The sequence below is a fragment of the Nomascus leucogenys genome, chromosome 9 (genome assembly GCF_006542625.1).
Source record: "Nomascus leucogenys isolate Asia chromosome 9, Asia_NLE_v1, whole genome shotgun sequence".
NCBI classification, from domain to species: Eukaryota; Metazoa; Chordata; class Mammalia; order Primates; family Hylobatidae; genus Nomascus; species Nomascus leucogenys.
Genome location: NC_044389.1, coordinates 53819876 through 53841195, shown reverse-complemented (window position 1 = coordinate 53841195; position 21320 = coordinate 53819876). Strand labels below are relative to the sequence as shown.

The 21320-nt window shown below is 37.7% G+C and overlaps 1 protein-coding gene across 1 annotated transcript in view; it reads right to left on the bottom strand.

Moving 5' to 3' along the window:
• SLC4A4 (solute carrier family 4 member 4) overlaps positions 1–18006 on the bottom strand; it is a 509200-nt gene extending 491194 nt beyond the window's left edge. Inside the window, exon 1 of the mRNA XM_030818970.1 lies at positions 17906–18006. The gene's annotated coding sequence lies outside the window, so the exon portion shown is untranslated. The remainder of the gene's footprint in view (positions 1–17905) is intronic.
• Positions 18007–21320: the final 3314 nt, after the last annotated feature.

The window sequence follows — 21320 nt, the reverse complement described above, 5'->3', positions numbered from 1 at the left end:
CATTTATGGCCACTTGGAAGGGAAACACTCATCCTTTTACATGTGCCCTATGTTGAGAAGAATTTTAGCCAATTGGTTTGTTGAAAGTGCAGGCACTCTTACTTACCCAGCACTTTGCCCATATCAGGGATCATACAGTCTTCCCTGAGAGATCTGCCTGTGGCTTAAGGGGTCCCATCAGTTGACATCTAGAACAGCAAACAGAGAGTGCACGCTGACCCCAGTAGGCCCAGCCCTGCCTCCAGGAGAGGGCATATGGGACACTCATGGGCAGTCTCTACCTTCTGGAGTCTTGCACAGGTATAAACACGTAGCGTCACAGTGACAGATCACATGGGGACCAGGAGAGATGCTCACATGCTGCACTCCTGCTGTCAAGGTAAAAACTGCCTTTGATTCCTTTGATTCCTGGCAACAGGATCCTTTCAGACCTGCTGTCAGAGAAACTAAGGAATTAGCCAGACTTTTTCCACTGGAGAGGTCACCACCCTCCAGAGGCTGATGAATATATTAATCTCTCCAGAGAGGGGTGTTGCTGGCAGCACACAGGCAGGAGAACTGCTTGCCAGCATTTCTCTGTTGTGGGGGACACAGTCCCAACAGTCCTTATACTTCACACCTTCTTACTGCTTTCAGCATACACTTAAATCGCACTCATAGGGGAGTCTGTCTCCAGACAGCGACATATGATGACTTGCTGGCAGCCTGGCCTCTATGAGCAAATCATAGCACTTTCTTTACATTTTTTTTTTTTTTTTTTAGACAGAGATTCATTCTATCACCTAGGCTAGAATGCAGTGGCACAGCCACCGCTCACTGCAGCCTTGACCTCCCAGGCTCAAGTGATCCTCCCACCACAGCCTCCCGAGCAGCTGGGACTACAGGCATGTGCCACCACGCCCAGCTAATTTTTTGTATTTTTAGAGAGATAGGGTCTTGCTATGTTGCCCAGGCTGTTCTCAAACTTCTGAGCTTAAGTAATCCTCCTGCCTCAGCCTCCCAAAGTGCTGGGATTATAGGCATTAGCTACCTCACCAGGCCCACAGCACTTCTTTTTGGTGAAATTTGAATCCTATCATCATAGTACTTGAAGGTTTGATGATACTTGGAGATCATTCTGACTAGGATTTTGAATGAAACAGCAGATCTAAAATTCAAAGCACAAAAGGATGTGTTCCTTCTACAGCTACAGATGCCTTCACACTGCTGCATATGTGTTCCATGTTTCACCTGCCTCGGGCAGGTAATAGACTTGCGATAGAAATGCCTGGCCATTACCAGACCCCAAACACCCTCTCTCCTTCCTAGGAGGTGTCTCATGGATAATGATGATCACAGCCTGGCCAGAGAAGCACCCAGAGGCATGTCACAATTTCACCAAAGCAGGGACTATTCATGACCTCAATATTAAACTGTTATACAAGGCTGGGTGTGGTGGTTCACACCTGTAATCCCAGCAATTTGGGAGGCTGAGGCGGGCAGATCACCTGAGGTCAGGAGTTTGAGACTAGTCTGACCAACATAGTGAAACCCCATCTCTACTAAAAATACAAAAATTAACCAGGCATGGTGATGCATGCCTGTAATCCTGGCTACTTGGGAGGCTGAGGCAGGAGAATCACTTGAATCGGGGAGGTAGAGGTTGCAATGAGCAGAGATCACGCCATTGCACTCCAACCTGGGCAACAGAGTGAGACTCTGTCTCAAAAAAAAAAAAAAAAACTGTTATACAAATCCCAAAGCAGCAATGCTTTATTCTCCTAATGTGCCAGAGATTTTCATGAAAATATATCCTTATCATTTTACAACCAAGCCCTTCCTAGCACTCAGATGGGGTTCTACAGGGGCTAGAATGAGTATGAGCTGAGCAAAGAAGGCCTCGGTGTGCCCCCAGATTGAAGCACAAACATCTTAAAATTTGATATTCAATGTGTTCATTTTTTCTTTTGTTGCACTAATCAATTTTTTTAAAATCATTCCAACTCTTAGTCTATGCAAGATATTTTACTTAAGCCTTTCCAAGATTCTAATGCCCCATGCTCCTCCCAAACTCCAGCCTGCTTGAATTGATAATTCCCTTCTCAGAACAAACTCTACCACTTCCCCCTACACCTTGCATAGACTTCTAAGCAACTCATTACACTTACTAATTGATGTATATGTGTCTTCCTAAAAAGGCTATGTACTACTCAAGAGTGGGGCTCTGTTATTCAGCTTTGTATTCTTACATGGAAAAAAAAAATCTGTCACCTAGTGGGCATTTGGCTAATGTCTGGCAAATAAATAAATAATGAATGAATGAATGAATGAATGAATGCTAATTGTACATTCAAAGATGGTTTGATGCATTTGGAGGGCCCACAATGTGTTGGTTAACCTCCAGAACCCCTTTATGAGACCATAGTACTCCTGCATCCAATTCTTTTCTCCTGCTATCTTTTTTACACAGAATATATATTTTTAATAGTTTCTAGAATCCTATCTTATCAAGATTTTTTGCAAGTAATGGGATGAAAAGAAGACCTATCCTATCTGTACATATATTTTCCTGAGACTCACACTTGATTAAATAAATATGTTTTCATTGATTTTTCTAAAAAATGTATATTTAGTCATTAGGTATATTTGCTAGATAGACATTCTTTTGCCTGTTAATATATGGAAAAATGCTTAAAAGTGTATTTTTGTTGGAAGGAACTAGGGGAGTGCAGTAGGAGGAGAAATAGAAATAGGGTGATCCAAAGCAAATGTTGCTTTCAAATTCTTAGGCATCATTAAGCAGAATAGAAAACAAAACCGTCTGCTACAATGCTCATTATTTTTATTTACTTTTTCCATCAGAGATAGCCTGTAGCCAAACTTTCTCAGCCAAAATATTGATCCTCTCTAACACATGGAAAATATAAAAACAAACACAGGCAAAATGGGTACAGCAAGTAGCTGGTCCATTAGCCTGGATAATGATGAATTGAATAAATATCTTCTTTGGGTCTTTTTCTTTGTCTACCTAACACAGAGTGTGATAGGTAGAACAAGATAGAAACCAATATTAAAAGTACATACTCAGGGCCGGGCACGATGGCTCATGCCTGTAATCCCAGCAGTTTGAGAGGCCAAGGCAGGGGGATCACCTGAGGTCAGGGGTTTGAGACCAGCCTGGCCAACATGGCAAAACCCTGTCTCTACTAAAAATACAAAAATTAGCCAGGCATGGGGGTGGGCACCTGTAATCTCAGCTACTTGGGAGGCTGAGGCAGGAGAATTACTTGAACCCAGGAGGCAGAGGTTGTAGTCAGCTGAGATCTCGCCACTGCACTCCAGCCCGGGTGACAGAGTAAGACTCCGTCTCAAAAAAAATAAATAAATAAAAGTACATACTCTAAAAATCCAGGACCATTTTTAATTAATCAACTTCAAACACAACCTCCTTACATATTTTATTATATGTATTTATGTATATATTATATGTAATGTATATGTATATGTATTTTTACATATATGTATATGTGTTTTTACACATATGTAGGTATACGTATTTTTTTTTTTTGAGACAGAGTCTCACTCTTGCCCATGCTGTAGTGCAGTGATGCAATCATAGCTCACTGCAACCTCTGCCTCCCAGGCTCAAGCAGTTCTCCTGTATCAGCCTCCCGAGAAGCTGGGACTACAGCCCTCTCCATCATGCCAGGCTACTTTTCGTATTTTTTGTAAAAACGTGGTTTTGCCATGTTGCCCAGGCTGGTCTCAAACTCCTGCACTCAAATGATCTGCCCACTTCAACTTCCCAAAGTGCTGGGATTACAGGTGTCAGCCACTGTGCCTGGCCTTATTTTTTAAAGTTCATATTTATAAAACATTTTGCAGAAATAGATGGCTTTTAATGCTAAATGAGAAATACATTCCCAACTGCCACAGAAGAGTTAAGTACATTGCAGAAAACCCAAAGAAATAAACCTTCACATTAAAGTGCCCAGGATTAAAGTCGATACTTTTTTTTTTTTTAAGACACAGTCTGGCTTCATTGCCCAGGCTGGAGTGCAGTGATGCAATCTTGGCTCACTGCAACCTCCTCCTCCCAGGTTTAAGTGATTCTCCTGCCTCAGCCTCCTGAGTAGCTGGGATTATAGGCATGTGCCACCACGCCAGCTAATTTTTTGGTATTTTTAGTAGAGACAGAGTTTCACTATGTTGGCCAGGCTGGTCTCGAACTTCTGGCCTCCGGTGATCCGCCCGGCTCAGCCTCACAAAATGCTGGGATTACAGACAAAAGTAGATTCTTTTATTCATTCAACAATATTCACCAAGCATCTGCTTCATTTTCCAGATAACATTCTCGGGACTAAGAACACATTCTAAGCACTGAGGAATTCGTTTTGTCCTCAGTGGAGTTTACACTGTAGCTGAGGAAGAAAGACAATAAATAAATAAACAAAAATATAATTTGTTAGGTTGTGATAAAAACAATAAGCAAACATGAAGTAGGGTAAGAGAGGTAAGGGGAAACGGGCAGGTTGACGGGATTGCTATTTATTTATTTATTTAGAGATGGAGTCTCGCTCTGTCGCCAGGCTGGAGTGCAGTGGCAGTCTTGGCTCACTGCAACCTCCTCCTTCCAGGTTCAAGCAATTCTCCTGCCTCAGCCTCCCCAGTAGCTGGGACTACAGGCGCACACCACCATGCCTGGCTAATTTTTGTATTTTTAGTGGAGACGGGGTTTCACCACGTTGATCAGGTGTTGAACTCCTGACCTTGTGATCTGCCCACCTTGGCCTCCCAAAATGCTGGGATTACAGGCGTGAGCCACCGCACCCGGCTGGGATTGCTATTTCAGATTGGGTAGTCAGCCAAGACATTTGAGCGGAGACCTGAAGGAAGAGCTGGAGTGAGCCATGAAGAGAGCTGGTGGAAACATCCCAGGCAGCGTGAACAGCAAGGGCAAAGTTCCTGGGACAAGAGTGGGCTTGGCATGTTCAAGGAACAGCAGAAGCCAGTCTGGCTGATGTGAAGTGAGCAAGAAGGAAGGGGGTGAGAAGTGAAGCTGGAGATCATGAAGAACCTTACAGAGCATGGCAAGGGCTTTTGTCTTTTCTCCGATTGAAATGAGAGACAAAAGATAGGATTGCATTTCCTTTGCCTCACTGAAAAAGACAATCCCTTATGTCCATCTGGGATGAAGTGGAAGGTAAGAAAGAAATACATTAATGGAAATCACAATACCAAGGAAGGAAGAGACTAGTCCGGATGAACAACACACTGCTTTGAAATCCACTTTAAGATCCTAACATAGATTCTTGCAATTTTTATCTAAAACATTGTTAATAGTAGGCTGACATTCGTGATTTCCTTCAGTCTAAATGCAGTAACCTCCTATTTTCCCATCAGGTGCAATAAGAATGCTAGTCTAAATTCAGCCTAATCCTGGTGCTAATAATAGCACAAATGTGAAGAGCGTCTCTGAGCTAGAGATCCCCAATTTTGGCTTCTAAATTAAGCCTTGTTATATGTCCTCCAGGTTCAAGTTAATCCTTTTACTCTAATGAACAAACTTTGAGGAGAGGCACTGACACTGTACCAGAAGGAGAAGTCAGAACAAACAACAATCAAGCACTAGGCAGGCAAATGTGCCAGCGTGAAGTCATCTCGTCTTCCTGGTCGCTGTATTTTTAGCAGTCCCTGCTGAGCAACTCATTTTCCCACATTGAGGACACCAGGACAATTTTCCAACAGAATTTGCACACAGTTTCACAAACTACTTTGTTTAAATCTCATAACCTTTATTTTCTTCCTTCATTTTTCTTTTTGCTTGCTCCCTTCCCTCTTTCCCTCCCTTCTTCCTTCCTCTTCTCCTTTTTCTCCTTTATTCCTTTCCTTTCTCCTCCCTCCCTTCCCTCCTTTTTCTTAATAATCATGGCTACGTCCTAGACCTAACTCCTTTAAAGGTTCTCACTGATTTTTTGAAAGACCTTGCTGTGTTTAATTTTAATGGTGAGTTAGGTACAAAGAAAGGAACATCTGTTCTGAACAAGTTTGTTTTGTTTTGTAGAACTCAAGTTCTCCTGGTGAATTATATTTCTAGCAAAATACTTTAATGGTCATTTCTGCAAAACAGATGAAAAATTTTTTCTTTAAAATAGATGCCAGTCAGGGAGCTATATGGGAACTCTTGCTGGTGCAGCCTCAAGTCTCAGCTTATTCTCCTCTTTACAGCTCTCAACACCTGGATTCTTATCTTCCCAGACTCACTGGGATTTGAAGATTCTCATTTGTTATTTATCACTATGGAGAAACAGAGTGACAGAAATAAATGATGTCACTAAACTTTTTAAAGTTCCATCAAGTTTTTCAGGTAATTAATCCCTATTCTATACTGACATCTAACTAGAGGTAAGCAAATCTTTCTTATAGTAGCACCTTTCCTGGATTTTTTTTTTTTTTTTCTTGAGACAGGATCTGGCTCTGTCGCCCAGGCTGGAGTACAGTGGCACAATCTCGGCTCACTTTAATCTCTGCCTCCCGGGCTGAAGTGGTCTTTCCACCTCAGCCTCCCAAGTAGCTGGGACTACAGGCACACACCATCACACCAAATTAATTTTTGTATTTTTTGTAGAGACAGGTTTTCGCCATGTTGCCCAGGCTGATCTTGAACTCCTGAGCTCAAGCGGTCGGCCCGCCTCGGCCTTTCAAAATGCTGGGATTTTAAAGGTGTGAGCCACCGCACCCGGCCTTTTCTAGAATTTCTTAGGAAATTCCATCCATCAAGTATTTATACAGCATTTTTTTTTTATGTGCAGGTACTGTTCTAGGTGCTGGAGAGACAGCAGTACCAAAAAGGGGGTAAAATTCCTTACACTAGTGGAGCTTACATTCCAGTGGAGGGAAACATACATTATAAAAATAAATACGTGAAATATAGTTTGTGAAGTGGTGATAAATGCTACAGAGAAAAATCAACCAGAATAGGTGGAGAGGTGGGGGTTGTGCACTTTTAAATAAGTGGTCTGGGAAGGTCTCACTGAAAAGGTACATTTGAACAGAATACTTGAAAGAAGCAAACATATGAGGCACCCTTGCAGAAAGCATTTTGACTTCATTTCCTTTCTAAAAACATGTTCTCCAGGGTGGTTTTAAGGAAGCATATTTTATAGCCTTTTTGATCACTTTACACAAATTTAAATGTGTTAGCTCAAAGATGACCGCTCTCACCGTTACTATCTATCATTGCTCTGGAAAAGATAGTAGCCAGTGAAACTGGTCAATAAAAGAAATTAGGTATAAAAATAGCAAAGGAAGAGATAAACTTCATAATGTGTAGATGATCTATCAGTTGCTTAAACTTAAAGGGAAAAAACACAATTGCAATTAAAAGAATTCAGCAATGTGACTGGTTACAAAGTTAATATACAAACATTAATTGCCTTCATATGTATTAATACAATCAACAACCAATTTAAAAATCCAAAGGAAGGCACTGTGGCTCACACCTGTAATCCCAGCACTTTGGGAGGCCAAGGCAGGCGGATCCCTCAAGTCCAGGAGTTCTAAACCAGCCTGGACAACATGGCGAAACCCCATCTCTACCAAAATAATAATAATAATAATAATACAAAACTTAACTGGGCATAGTGGCATGCACCTTTAGCCCCAGCTTCTCAGGAGATTGAGGTAGGAGGATCGCTTGAGCCCAAGAGGCAGAGTTTAGAGCAAGCTGCAATCACACCACTGCACTCCAGCCTGGGCAACAGAGCAAGACACCTGTCTCAAAAAATAAAAATAAAAAGGAAGATAAAATCCCATTTATAATAGCAACAACAAAAAAAGGACCAAAATATTAGGTTCATGATTAGAAAGAGTCAACATCATGAAGACAGCAATTCTCTCTTTAAAGCTATAACTGTAATGCAATCCCAATAAAAATATCAACATAATTTTTGTTAGAAAAATAGCAAGCTGCATCTAAAGTGCATATTAAAAGAAAAAAAACAGCCATAAGGCTGGGAAGCTCTAAAAAATAAAAAATGAATAATAAGAGAAGACTATGCCTATCATTTTTATTTTTATTTTGAAGCTTCACCAATTAGAATAGTGTGGTACTACTGAATGGGTGATAAATTGCTGAATGAAACAGAATAGAAAGTCTAGCAATAGACATAACTATACTAAGGAATTTAGTATATGACTAAAGGTGGCTTTGCACATCAGTGGAGGAAAAGATGGATTAGTAAGTATATGGTTTGGGAACAACAACAGCCATCTATACAAAATTTTAATGTCATATCCTTCATACCAAAATAAATTTTTAGTACATAAAAGTTTTAAATGTAAAAACAGAAACAAAACATAAAGCGCTAGAAATAGGAAATAATTTTTTAATAGACTCAGGGTAGGGAAGACCTTCCTAAGTATTACACAAAAGATTGAAACTATTAAAAACTGATCAATTCAAATACATACAAATTTTAAAATTTCACATGGCAAAAGGCAAAATTAAAAGAAATATTTTTGCAACAAGGAGAAAAAGAAACATTCATGCTTTGCTGGTAGAAGCAAAAATTGGTGCCAGCCCTGTTGAGAGTGATTTGGCACTATTAAAATTAAATTTTCAAGTGTACATGCCTTTGACTCAGAAATTCCACTTCTAGGAATTTATTTCATATATCTATTGACACATATGAAAAAGATATGTAGAAGGATATTTATGCAGCATTATCTGAAATATCAAAATATTAGAACAATTGGGATACATCTGTATAATGGAATCATATGCAACCTTCCAAGAATAAGGCAAATCTATATGTATTAATGTGGAATGCTATTCAAGATAGTAGAGTTAAATAAATGAAGAAATAGGGAACTTAGTATGCTACCATTTGTGAGATTTTTAAAAAGAATCACACAAACACACATGCTCAAACATCTCTGGAAGGATAACTTAAGAAGCTAGTAGCAATGATTGCCTCTGGGAAGGGAACTAGGACCAGAGAATGAAAAAATAATCTAATTTTCAATTATATTCATTTATAGATTTGAATTTTGTGCTGTATGTATATTGTGCCTACTCAAAGCAATAAAAAATATTTTAATACTTTAAAATTAACAGATGTTTGTTAAAATATCTTTATCAATAGCCCCGCACTATGGAAACCAACGAAATATATTTCTTAAATTACTAGATAAAAACAAGGAATCTAGATTCTGGTCTTAGATCTTTCCATTGAATCGTTTTAGAGCCAAAACACAGCTTTTTTTTTCTTCTTCTTTCCTTTTTTTTTTTTTTAACACAGTCTCACTCTGTTGCCCAGGCTGCGCTCTGTCGCCTAGACTGGAGTGCAGTGGTGTGATCTCGGCTCACTGCAACCTTCACCTCCTGGGTTCAAGCAATTCTCTGCCTCAGTCTCCTGAATAGCTGGGAGTACAGGAGTGTGCCACTGTGGTCAGCTAATTTTTGTATTTTTAGTAGAGATGGGGTTTTGCTGTGTTGGCCAGGCTGGTCTCCAACTCCTTGCCTCAAGTGATCCACCCACCTTGGCATCCCAAAGTGCTGGGATAATAGGCGTGAGCCACCACACCCAGCCAAGACAACTTATTTTTAAAGGTTGACCTTTTCCAGGCTTTTCCTAGCTCTTGAATTTCTGAAACTTACTGAGAAATGGATGCAAGAGAATGCTGCTATTCACAAACCTGATAATATTTTTTAATGCAGATTTTTGGGTTCCATACCAGAACTGCTGCCCCACCCTCCCACTCCACTTAGCACCAAGGTTTAAAAGTCAGTTTCCATTGCAGTCACATCTGTAGGTTCATCTTCACTCATTCTCTCATGTAAATGTCCTCATTTTCTTTTGTGCTTGTGGAAGCATTTCAGAATTGTTTTACATTCAAACCAGTATTTTTAATTGCTTTTTAATAGAATGAACAAACCAGATTTCTAGCCCACTATGTCGCCAGAAACAGAATTTGCAAATCAGTTTCTCTAATTTTGTAATGATCATATTTAATCATTACAGCTACTTAAATGTTCTACTTCTCCTTCATTTGGGAGCAGGGTGATATTTCATTTCCCTATTACCTGGAGATTGGCCATTGACTTTGGCCAATAAAATATGAAAGTGTCATACATCGCTTTCATCAAGAAGTCTTTAAAAACCAATGTACGAAGTCACAATATCCCCTTTCCCGCCTTGTCAATTGTAGACACGTCTGATAAGGTAAAGACTCCTTCATTTTGAGTGACTAAGTAACTGTAATAAACAGAGCCCCCCAAAGTGATCAACATTGGAATATAATGTAATAGAGAAATCAACTTTTGTTGTATGGAGCCACTAAGACTTTTCAGTTTGTTACTGTAGCATCACCTAACCTATACTGACTGATACACAGGAGTCCACTGTGTTACTGTTTACACTAGTAAAGTCATTCATTCAGTCAGTCAACAAGTAAGTATCTTCCAGGTGCCACTCAGTTTCCTAGACTCTAAGAAACAATAGTGAAGGGGAGACAAACAAAAACATATAAAACAAATAAATGAGAAAGTCTTCTGATTCTTTGACCTGTAGCCTAATCCAATGACAGACTTATAAGGGTTATTTGTGAGATCTGAAATCCTTAAATAGCTGGTTCCCATTTCTATTCTTACAGCATCTGCATTGAGACATTTGGAAAGGGTAATATCCACTCTAAAAAAAAAACTAATTTTATTCATTAAGAAAATTAAATTAAATGCTGTACTTTTAGAAAAAGAGAAGCGTTCAGAAACAAATCATTCTGTGGGAACTTAGGGAGGTTAACAATTATCATTCTAGCTTAAAGTAGCTGTAAATAACTGTCCAAAGAAACAATAGAAGCTAAATGTTTTTCAACCAGTGCTTTTGGGGTTGTTAGTATATAAAATAAGGATAAAGTGACTTGGAGATGTTGAGAAAACTGGTTTTAATAACATAATCTTTTCAGTGTCCATGATCTCTAAGGGTCCCAATCAAAATTTGGGAAATATATGAGAGAAATGCAAATAGCTGCAAATAACAGAAAATCCTATAAACAGCAGCCTAACAAGAAAGTAATTTTCTCGTGTAGCAAGAAACTCAGAAATAGGTGGACCAAAGCCAGTGCAGCCTGTCAAGAGTGTTATCAGGGAAATGATTTCCTTCTTTTTACCTGCTCTGTCATCTTTCAAGTCTGTTTTGTTTTGTTTTTCTTTTTGTTTTTTGTTTTTTTTTTTGTCCTCAGGGATACAAGATTGAGAATGTACCTTTGGCCTCTATGTCCATGTTCATAGAAAGGCAGAAAGGTAAGAAGTCTAATTCTTGTAAGGTATTTTTAAGGACTACTCTCCCAAATTTTTTCCTTTCATCCCATTAGCCAGAATTGGTCACATGGCTACTTTTATTTGTAAGGGAATCTGGGGAGGTAAATATTTTATCTATGTATGTGCCTGCCCTGAAAAAAATAATGGTTCTCTTTAGTAAGAAAGAAAAAGAGAATATGTATTGTATAGGCAACTGGCAGGGTCAGCCAAAGGCTGCCCTCTAACAAATGTGTAACTCAATGGAACCAGTTGGGAATGTCTATCTTTGGGATGCAGTAAACACATCACAACTGTCATATATGTCAGGACAAAAGACTGAACTTATTCCTAATCCTCAAACTTTGAATCAGTCACTCCCATCCATGATGTTTTATGTAAAAAGCACTGCTAAAAATGGCTGTCCCAGGCTGAGTAATGGCACATACCTGTAATCCCAACACTTTGGGAAGCCAAGGCAGGCAGATCACTTGAGCCCAGGAATTTGAGACCAGCCTGGGCAATATGGCAAGATCCCCTCATCTCTACAAAAAATGCAAAAAATTAGCTGGGTGTGGTGGCGTACACCTGTAGTCTCAGCTACTTGGGAGGCTAAGGTTGGAGGATCACTTGAAACTGAGAGGCAGAGGTTGCAGGTTGCAGGTTGCAGTGAGCGGTGATCCCGCCACTCTAGCCTGGATGACAGAGCAAGACACTGCCTCAAAAAAAAAAAAAAAAAAAGTTGCCCTGACAACTAATGTATGGTGATGAAAATCAGACTAGTGGTTATCCTTGGGAGTAGGTAATGCCTAAGAGAGAGAGCACACCTGAGATTCTGATGGTACCAAAAATGGTCTGTATTTTGATCTCGGCGGTGGTAAGATGGATGTATATATACTTTAAAATGTTTGTTGAACAAACATTGGCCAGGCACAGTGGCTCACGCCTGTAATCCCAACACTTTGGGAGGCCAAGGCTGGCAGATCACCTGAGGTCAGGAGTTCGAGACCAGCCTGACTAACATGGTGAAACCCCGTCTCTACTAAAAATACAAAAATTAACCAGATGTGGTGGCACTCGCCTGTAATCCCAGCTACTCGGGTGGCTGAGGCAGGAGAATCACTACTTGAACCCAGGAGGCAGGGGTTGCAGCGAGCCGAGATTATGCCACTGCACCCCAGCCTGGACGACAAGAGCAAAACTTCATCTCAAAAAAAAAAAAAAAAAAAAAAAAGATTGTTCAAAAAGGCCATATGCAGTGGCTCACACCCATAATCCCAACACTATGGGAGGCCAAGGCAGGAGGATTGCTTGAGGCCAGGAGTTTCGGACCAACCTAGGCAACATAGCAAGACCCTATCTCTACAAAAATTTTTAAAAATTAGCCAGGCATGTTGTCTCAGGCCTGTAGTCCCAGCGACTCAAGAGGCTGAAGTGGAAGGATCACTTGAGCCCAGGAGTCAAGGCGCAGTGAGCTATGATCATACCAGCGCACTCTAGCCTGGGCAACAGAGTGAGACCCCCAGCTCAAAAAAAAAGTTTGTTTAAGAGGCACAGACTTTATATAAAGTATACCCCAATTTAAAAAGAGCTAGCCCAGTATTTCCTTTTATTCAGCCACAACCTATTTAGGCCTAGGTTATCCACATTGCTCTCTCTTTCTCCCCTACAAAGAATCAGACTCGTAGATTCAACATTCCAATGGCAGATAGTACAAATGCAAAGTCACAAGGAAAACAGAAACACAAATATATTTAGCTGGCAGGGAGATCAAAGAAAAGTAAATAATGAACTATGGCTTCATCAAACATTTACAGAACAGCACAGTGCAGAACAAAATAACCAATAATCAAGATATACATTTGAATAATATTTGTTTTAGAGCAATTTATTTTCAAATTTGCAATTGGTTTTAAGTCTTGCATTTAAATCTAACACTTTTAAGAGATTATAATAGAACTTTGGTTAATTGTGGTTTTAGAAACTATAATCTTTCTAAGCTTTAAAAAATGTTTTTGAAAATTAAAAAAAAAAAACTCTTTCCTTTTTGAGATTCTGTATTTGCATTGCCCTACAGTTCAGTGACCTGTATGTCAAAGCAGCTGCCAAACACTATGGTAGTACTAAGAAAATACATTTGAATTGCTTTTCACACTAATTTTTTTTTTCTCTGCATGTGTGAGAGACTTCCCCATTTTGAGGAAGAAGTTGTAGTGAATTGCTTTCCTTAGTTCTGGCCCTCTGCCTCTTTTGGTCAAAAATACAACACTCCCCACTACCTCATCTCTACCCCTTTACCTCTCAACAGAAGTAATTTTTGGCAGGAGGCTAAAGAGCAAAGTAAAGTCATAGGCCAAGGATGGCCAAAGTCAATGAACTCTAGGGCAAACCCACTAAGCTCCCTCCCAGCACAAGCCAAAATTTGAGGGGTATAGGATAAGCAAAGTAACTGAAAAACAAACTGCAACAAGGAGGGCCACTGGTAGGAAGGAACTGCCTGAAATTCACCCAAGAGCACCAGGCTGTCCCAACAGCAATAGTTTCTTCAGTAGGGATTCTATCGATTCCGAGCTCATAGTACTATGAGGCCAAGAAATAATCAGACATCAAAGAGAAGAAAGAACTTGACAGTATTAACAGCAATTATTCCCAATTTGATTAATTTGTCTTTTCTCGAGGAAAAATTACAAAGAAAATTTGGAATTTACTCTAGCCCTGCTAAAATACACCTCTCTGGAACTGTTTCTGTTATGTATGAATCAAAAACTTCTTATTTTCTAAATTTTTATCATCTCTCAGGGATTTTTTTATAAAGGGCTACACCTTTAAATCCTTTAGAATGAGACAGCTGTGTTATCACGGAAAGGGAATGCAACTTGAACCAGAATATCAAATTTGAAAGTCATAGCTTTGCCACTTACTAGATATAAAATGGGAAATAATACCTAGCTTCACAAAGCTGTTACAAGGAATAATGATGTTTTGTGCCCTGTAGCAGTGTATATAAATGTAAGGTATGAAAGAGGCAGTATCACCAATTAGAAACATCAGAGGCTTTGGATCCAGAGAGATCCTGGTTCAAATCTCAGCATTATCACTTTGACCAAGTTAAGTCCTTTGAACCTCGATTGCCCCATCTGGACTGGTGCAAAGATTAAATATTAACATCTATAAAAGCCCAGTCATTTAGCAGACATCCAGTAAATGACAGCTATTATTTTGAGGGCTTTTTCCTTCCATTTATTAATAGTCATTTTTCATTCATTGATTCCAGAAATATTTATTGAGCTGTGTTAGATATTTATTGTACTGTATTAGAGTATAATGGAAGGCATATACAACTCCTGCCCTTGTGGAGTGATCATCTAGTAGGAGACACAAACAAATAAATAGGCAATTACAATATAATTTTATATGTATTAAAAACCACAGTTACTTTTGTACCAACCTAATACAACAGCAAAAGTATATATGGTCCTATGGGAACCCAGAGGAGAGACACTTCATCCAGACTTAGGATGGTACCGCAGAGAAAGTGACATTGAACTGATAACTGAAAGATGAGTAGGAATTGTCGGGTGAAGGGAAAGATGTAAGGGCAATTTTCTAGACAAAGACATGCGCAAAGGCCCAGAAGCAAGAGAGATCATGTTAGTCAAAGATAATCTCAAAATACCCAGCAACACGTGCCCTTTGTTCTGGGATTAGAATATATGTATGTTGTCAAATAGATCTTTCTGTCTTTTTCCTGTCCATTTATATCATGTCTTTCAGCCTTTCATCGACAAATAGCAATTGAAGAAAATATATTTTCATCTTCAGCCAAATCATACCATTAGCAAGTATAAATTCCATTCACCAATCACCATTATCAAGTATAACTTTCTCATTATATGGCCCAATAATTCACAACATATATTCTTATTTCAGTCTGGTGATACTCCAAGCATAGCACCAGACTGGATGACAATGAGCAAAATATCCCTCTACCCTTCATTAACTTAACAGTACAATCAGAAAAATAAAACAAAATGGATGACGTAAAACACCATATGGTTAAATGTTATTTGAATGGTTGAACAACAAATATAATAGAAATTTAGACAAGGATGGCTCACGACAAAAATCTTATAAATGTCATATGGCCTTACTATATACAGATAGCTTTGATGAGTTCATTTGTTCAGTCATTCAAAAAATATTCAAGGGTTTACTATTATATTTTATACAACAGGCACAGAGATAAAGACCCTACTCATACAAATCTTATATTTTTGTTGGCAGAAGAAGAGGCAACAAACAGAAAAACAAGTTAACACCTTACATAGATGCCTTATTGAATCTTCAAAGCAACTCCATGAGGTAGAATTATCACCCTCATTTTATAGAAGAGACAGAAGGATGTTAAATAACTCGTCTAAGATTAGATAGCTAGCAAGTGGCACAGCACAAATTTTAACCTAGGTCTATCAGACACTAAAGCCATTCCACTCCACTGCTGAAATTTTCCACGTCCATGAACCACAGAGATTGCTGGAGGCTGCCCTAATATATGACCAGTCCTGAAATTGTGTGCCCAGGATTTAGCCAAGTGGTTCTCACTCTTTCCTTCCACTTAGCTAGGTCCTGACATATTTCTTACTCCTGCGATGGCCTTCCTTCCATCTGCATTGCTTTTAATTTGTATTTTGGTTTTCATTTCAAATTATCACTACAGGTTCAATTTTATCCAATTCTCTCCTCTACTTTTAACATCTTCAACAAATTCCCTATTCGTTTTCCTAATTCACCAAAACCAGTTATTGATTAGTATTATTATATTCCCCTTCAAAGGCATGACTCTAATGGGCTCTGCAGCAACTGTGGAATAGTAAAAGGATTGCTGTATTTGGAATTATACATATTAACAATAGCTCTACCACTAAGCAGTGAAGAGCATTGCACTTTTCTACGTTATCTCATTTCATCTTTTCAATAAAACTGCAAGTTACTAAAAATTGTCCCTGATGAAGAACTGAGGTTCAGAAAAGCTGAATTACTTGCTCAAGGCCAGGATACAGTAAATCCAGGTCTGGCTTCCCACTGTACCATACATACTGCCTCTCTAAAATTACAGAAATCACAGAAATGTGGATTTGAAAGAGCCCTGTAGAATCTATTTTTTTTAATTTTTAATTTTTAATGTTTTGGGTACATAGTAGGTGTATGTATTTATGGGGTACCTGAGATATTTTGATACAGACATACAATGTGTAATAATCAATCTTTTACAAGATGCCATCCCGTGTAGGCATCGTTTCTACAGAATCCTTTCCAGTGACTCAGTCTCTGAAATCGTGGCTTTATCATACACAGACTGTGACCTCTGTGAGCCTCAGTTTTCTCACCTGTAAAAGGGAATAGTACTATTCACACCTCACAGTGTTATTGTTAGGATTAAATAATAAAGCCTGTAAAGGTCCTTTATAAACAATAAAGCACTTTACAAATGCTCCCTGACCTTTCTTTACAAGCAGGTTAGACCCGTAAAAAAATTATTTTTAAATGTAAATCATTTGGGGTGGATACTCCTTTATATAATATATCACTGATTTCACAATCACAAAATTAAATAGAGCACTATAACCATACCTTTTCCTAGTAGCAAAATTGTTTTACATTACCACTACACACAAGACAAAGCTTACAATGCAAGTGTCTCTCAAACTCTTTTGGACAAGAAAAATACCAACTTTGGAACAGGTATGAAAAAATAAATTTCATCTTAAATATACAGTTATGTAAAATAATTATATGGCTTGAAATAGGGCTGGCTTTAAATAAATTTTCTAATATAATTTTAGTACAATTTTTACACGTATTAAAAATACCAGGTACAAACAACTATTGTAATTATAATAGAAAATATTTTCTTTTTTCTTATTGAGAATTTGACATTTATTGACTCATTTAATAAAATTTTTTAGTTATGAGAGAATGATAATTTAATAATAGCTAAGAAAAGTTAGTGAAGGAAGCTAGAAGGGTAATAAAATAATAGAGGCAAAAGAAAAACTACGTAACACATATAACCTGACTTTTAATGGAGATTTTGGCAAATTACTGTACCCAACAACAGAAATATTTCAGAACACTTTATAGAACTACCAATAAAATTGGTTAAATTGTATTATTTGTAAAATGCCCACATGTATGCTCATTTAAAATGATCCATGGGTATGATACTAAGTCCTTTTATCCAAGTAAATGGAAAATTCAATTTCTCTATTAACTTTCTACTTCTTTACCATTAAAATTCATCTAACTTAGTGCATTAATCTTAAAATCTGTCATTTCCAGGATTGCTTCTGTGTGTTCTTCTCTTGGCATTCATACTGTTTCTCTTTCTTTTCCAAGTATTCTAAAATACTATAAAAATATATGAGCATATATATACTTGTGTGTGTGCACTGTATTTGCACCTTTTTCTAGATTAGTATTTCTTTTAACAATGGATGAAAATCAAATCGGGACAGAAGGTTCATCGCTTCCTCACCCCTTATTAAGGCAGAAAGGTGAAAACACATCATGTCTTTTGTGTGGCATATGCCCATCACACTAAATGAAAATATTTATTGTTTTACTTACAGTCAATGTCCTTCAAATTGTCTGTGGTGATAAGTTTTTCAGCAATGTCGTCTGAAAACTCAAAGAAATCCACTTTTTACCTTCTAAGCTTCTTATATCTTCTGAATGATGCAGGCTCAAGAGTTGCCAAATGAGATGGGCAAAGGCAGCCAAATAGGACTTCCTAGCCAATCTAAAAATAGCAGGTGGTGGTGGATAGATATACCATTTTTCCCTTGCTCTTTTTCTTCCCTCTAAGGGATAGGTACCATAAACATGCCTTGTTGAAAATTAAAACTGTACAAAAAGAATTCTATTCCCTCTTGCCCTAATAACTAAAGAAATGATTAGTTTTAAAATGTGTGCCTTTTCATCAGGAAGATGTGCAAGTCAAAGGAGTTATTTTTGCGTTTCTTACAGAAAGATTCTCATATCCAATTTCCATTTGTTCTAAAAAGAAAACTGACCACAACTTGAAGTAATCGAAAGTTGCTTTCGCCTTTTATTTTTCTTTCCTGGAGCTCCTTGAATAATAAATATTAACATTTGTGTGTTTTATAGTTCACAAAGCCCTTTCACAGATTTTATATTATTGGCTCCTTACAACAGCTTGTAAGATAGTGCTTCATCTAACACACACAAGCATGAGCAAATAGAATTTCTGGAGAAAATGTTATAACAAATTTTCTTAGATTAGAGGTCTTTTGTAACTGTAAAAAGCTGGGACTACAGGCGCCCACCACCACGCCCAGCTAATTTTTTCTGTATTTTTAGTAGAGAAGGGCTTTCACCATTTTGGCCATGCTGGTCTCGAACTCCTGACCTCAAGCGATTCACCTGCCTCAGCCTCCCAAAGTGCTGGGATTACAGGTGCGAGCCACCATGCCCAGCCAATAGCTGAAACTTCATTTGTACTTTTCAAACATTATGGAATCAAGAAATGATGGGCATAATTGCATTAAAAAATAACAGACATAAGAAAATTTTCACAATATACTTTAAGGGAAAAAAGCAGGGCACAAAATTGAATCTACAGCATAATCTCAACTTGATAAAAAAGAAAAATTAGATGGAAGTACATAAAGCTGGAATACAATAGTCAGCTAGGATACTGTTATCTCTGCATGATGGGATCCACAGGGCTATTTTCTTATTTGAACATTTCTGCAATCTCCAAATTGTTGTAATGAGCATATTGTTTTGTTTTGTGTTTTTGAGAAAATGTCACTCTGTCACCCAGGCTGGAGCGCAGTGATATGACATAATCATAGCTCACTGCAGCTTCAAACTGGCATATTGTATTTTTATAAAGAAAAAAACATGTTTACATTTATTGTCGTTGCCAACCAGAGAGCAAGTGGAAGTAAAAAAAAATCACCTCAAATTATAAATCAATGGAAAACATTAATATACCCAAATTCTAATTTATAAAATGTTTAGCTTTATGTCCATTAAGTTAGGTACAGGTACCTCTCATATAACATTGAAAAAGGCTTTAATAAATATTGCTGATAATCAAATATTAGTATAAGAAATCATGTATTATTACATTTCCAATACCAAATGTAGGATTCCAGTTTCTGAATGTAGACAAAATATCTCTAAAGATGACAAATACACACAAATGTAGAAAATAGGTCTATGCATATGCATATATGCACACACATGAGGATATATGAAATTCAGTATTTCCAGTAAACTATACTTTTCATTAATCTATACCTTTTTATTTATAATTTTCCAGACTGCTTAATTTTCTACATTAAATATTGCTCTAGCCCCCATGAAATTGGGAATGCCTCCCCTTGCCTTGATTAGTTTGTTTACAGTAAAATAGAAATTGCGGGATATCAAGAGATGGAGATGAGTCAAAGGATTCATTTACGTTCCTTTTAGTCCATATTAAATAAAGTATTACCCAGGTATTACCCAGGTGTTACCTGCACTGCTCCACCGAAGATGGCATTCTTTAACTGTCCAAAGAGTCTGAGGTGCTGATGGGGTTTTGCTGGCAGCCTGCAACCATGCCCTTGCAGGAACATCTGAGTAACTGTTTGGGTAAAGGTGAGGTATACAGTATTCTGCCTCTCTAATCACTTCTCCAGAGCAGAAATATTGGACTCATGACACTAACCATATTCTTTTACCCAAATAAAAGAAGAGTAATAGGCTTCTAACTTTTACAAGAACAGAAAGAGCAAGAGCAATTTCTAAACAGACTTTCAAGATAATTTATAGGTATTAATAGTTATCTATTTAATTTATAGTAATACTAATACAAAGTTCTCTTTGTCACAACCCAAATTCTAGAAACGGGTGCAAAGATCTTTACGTACCTTGCTTAAAAGCAATAGATAATAACCATATCCTATTAATCCCATCTATATCCCAAGAGAAAGGTCTCTTGGTGTTAAGAGTATCAAGCATCAAATTCTCCTGAGAGTTTTCCATAACAAATATTTATTATTTTTATAATCTGAAAACAATAAACCCAGGTTTATATTTTAAAATTACCAGACCATTTATATTCACAAAGGAAAAATTATACTTTTCTTAAACATTAATGGAGATACTAAAAATATTTATATTGCGCACCATTCAAAAAATAAAAGTACAGAAAATAAAACTAAAGTAGAATGCTAAGAATCTGGATAGCAATCTAATCACCTCTATGTAGTTTCAAACTTACTCAAGGGAAAGAGTAATTCCTAGCAACTTAGCTATTTCTTCACCAGTCCCTGATATGCAGTAGGAGCTCAATGAATATTTGCTGAATAAATAAATTTAACATTAAATGAATTGCCTAATGTTTAATATTTATATCAAAGACATTCTCCCAAGAATCTCAACCACCATTCCAATCCCACTCCCCAGAGGTAACCACAATAAACAGTTTGGTGAATCTCTCTCTGCACATATGCCCTACATACTTTTTAAAAAGAAAGAAATGGGGTCATATTATAACTACTTCCACTTAAAAAATACAGTGGATATCTTACAATAGTTCTAGCTTATTCATTCTTTTTAGTAAATGCACCAACTTACCAATTATCTAGATATTTTCATCAACAAAGACATTGAGTGAAATAATGATACTAATAGTAATGGCTAACATTTATCGAGCACTGTTCTATGCATCGAAATGGCACAATTTTATAGGTACGTACTATTATTTATGACTCTCTTATAGATAAAAAAAATTGGAATACATTACTTGCCCAAGGTTATAATGACTTGCCCAAGGTTAGACAGTAAGGAGCAGGGCCAGGATTTATAGCCAGCATTCTGGCTTAGGAATCTGTGTTCTTAATTATTACTGCCTCCAAGAAGTTAAAAATATTGAAGATAAATTCTAACAACAATGACGGTTGCTATATACCACATGTAAACATAATAGGACATAATTTTTTAAACTATACTGGAATCTTCTATGCTT